The following is a 2,829-nucleotide window of genomic DNA, read 5'->3' as shown; positions in this document are numbered from 1 at the left end:
TTGGGTTATTCCCATCAGGGCAAGAGTTACGGGCTACTCTTCATAAGAATACATAGTGGCATCTCCACCCATCCTCATATGCATCTGAACTCAAAAAATAAATTTTTCTCAGGACTTTTTGGGGTCTTTCCTACTACAGGACACTATAAGAAACAAAAAACGTTTATATTGTGTTGGGTTATTCCCATCAGGGCAAGAGTTACGGGCTACTCTTCATAAGAATACATAGTGGCATCTCCACCCATCTCCACCCATGTCCACCCATCCTCATATGCATCTGAACTTAAAAAATAAATTTTTCTCAGGACTTTTTGGGGTCTTTCCTACTACAGGACACTATAAGAAACAAAAAACGTTTATATTGTGTTGGGTTATTCCCAACAGGGCAAGAGTTACGGGCTACTCTTCATAAGAATACATAGTGGCATCTCCACCCATCTCCACCCATGTCCACCCATCCTCATATGCATCTGAACTCAAAAAATAAATTTTTCTCAGGACTTTTTGGGGTCTTTCCTACTACAAGACACTATAAGGAACAAAAAACATTTATATTGTGTTGGGTTATTCCTAACAGGGCAAGATTTACGGGCTACTCTTTAGGAAAACTCATAGACAGTGTTATCTGCCCGCATCTGCCTGCATCTACCCGTATCTGCCCGACGTCGATTACTCGAAAAAGAAATTTTTCTCATGACTTATTGGGTTCTTTCCTAATATAGGACACCATAAGGAACAAAAAATGTTTACATTTTGTAGAGTTAGTCCTGACAAGAGAAAAGTTACGGGCCACTCTTCTAAAATCACATAGCCATTGTCATCCTCCCTGATCCTCCTTTACTTGCCGCGTTGTCACAAGTCAAGAACATAATTTGTCACATCATTAGTCTGGAATCAGCCTTTTCCAACTGAGTAAAGAGGTTTTTAAAAATCAAGTTTCAGTGCTGCTATCATAAAATTAATTTTTCCAAAATATCATAATTTTTTTATAAAGTTATATTCTCTTTCAGTTCTTTTAGGTTTCCTACAAACCATTATAATTTATTATCAAAGTTTCATTTAAAAAATATATTAACTCTTCTACATTTCCATAACCTTTATACTTTTAAACACTTCCCAGCTTTCGTAAAATTTTCTAAATGCGAGTTTTGGGGTTCCAAATTAAGGTAATGACCGTAACCTCAAACCAACCCCTCAAATGTTTTGACCTTCACCTCCGAAATTTCAATCATAAATTAAAATATCTTCGTAGCCTACACAAAATCTTTACCTAAATTACTAAATGTATATCCATATATATTGAAAAAAGATAACCGACGTCCAAAGTTCCAATTTATCTGCGCCAACTTAATTCATAACTTCTTTGTCTATCAACTAAAATTTTTTACAATACTCTCATGTATAATTCGTCTGTAAATCCATCAGTTTACCCACAGGACATGTGTTCAAATACACCATTTAATATTAAATTGAATTAAAAAACCTTTGAACAGTTGAAATGATATTCGAAAAGTTTCGCGCTGTTAATCTGAGCTTATTGGTTCTGCGGATTTGTTTGTAACGAATTGATGTATGTTGCCTGTTTGCAAATGGTTTCGTAAATGTGTATATAAATAAATTACTTTATTAAATCCATAAATAATTAAATGATATATTATTTACCTTTTAAATAAAAATATTATAATAATTAAATGAATTTTAAATTAAATTAAGCTACTAATTAAGGTGCTATTAAATATTTAATACTAAGTATCCACTTTATTTCCACTCTACTTTACTTTTTATTCCAACTAATTAAATCCGGATTGTAATTACATTATTTCCATTTTATTAAATAATTTTTTTTTTTAATCTTCACTGTACAATTTATTTAATTTTTAATATTTTTTCTTTCAGCTGTAACTTTACTTTACTTAGTACTAATTTTTTAGTAATTCTACAGGATGAGCGGCGAGAAAAATCTTAAAAAATTAACTTATAAACTTTTTTAATAAAAAAAAACTGTATCATTTTATTTCCGTATAGAAAAAACAATTGATAAACAATTAAAATTTAATAAGCTAATAAATTAATGAACAAGGATCTGAATATTTAATGAAATGTAAACTTTCGACATTAATTAAATATCACTGTTACTTAATACGTAATGATACAAAAGAAAAGTTAAGGAACATAATTTATAAAAAAGAAAGCGGGCTGAAGAAATAATAAAAAAAGAAGAGTTTAAAGGAAGAAAATATATTTATTAGTGCGAGCGAATAATTAAAAAAATCTGCTCCTGATTAATTAATCTCTTTCCCGTGATTAAAGAAAATGAGTAAAACAGATTTTACGAGTAATCTTGTAAAGTATTACGATTTACGAGTTCGCAATAAAGCAGTTTTCTGTGAAATTGCTATGGGACATCGTTATTACTTGAAAACGCCTCGGTGGTCGAATAAACTTTGTTTTTCTAGTAGATATACATATACATATCTATATCTATATCTATATGTATGTATATAAGTTTATAAAGAGAAAGAAAGAGAGGGAGAGACGCAGAGAGAAAGGGAGAGAGAGAAAGTAAAAGCTGCGAGTTTCGTCTTCATTTTCGAAACTTGCTCGCCTCTACACTCTTACACTCTTTAACACACTTACCATCGCACAACTAAACGCGAGAAAACGAGCGGCCTCTTAAAAACACCGTCGCTCTTAATTAACCTGAAAAAATGGGAAATGCCTATCTGCGGAAAAATAAAATTTTATAAAATAAATAAAAAAAGTCTAAATTAAAAACGTTTACGCTGGAGTTTAAAAATATTTTCCGAGATATCTCCCGCGGCATAGTCG

This window comes from Microplitis mediator, chromosome 2 (genome assembly GCF_029852145.1).
Source record: "Microplitis mediator isolate UGA2020A chromosome 2, iyMicMedi2.1, whole genome shotgun sequence".
NCBI classification, from domain to species: Eukaryota; Metazoa; Arthropoda; class Insecta; order Hymenoptera; family Braconidae; genus Microplitis; species Microplitis mediator.
Note: the sequence above shows the minus strand (reverse complement) of the source record.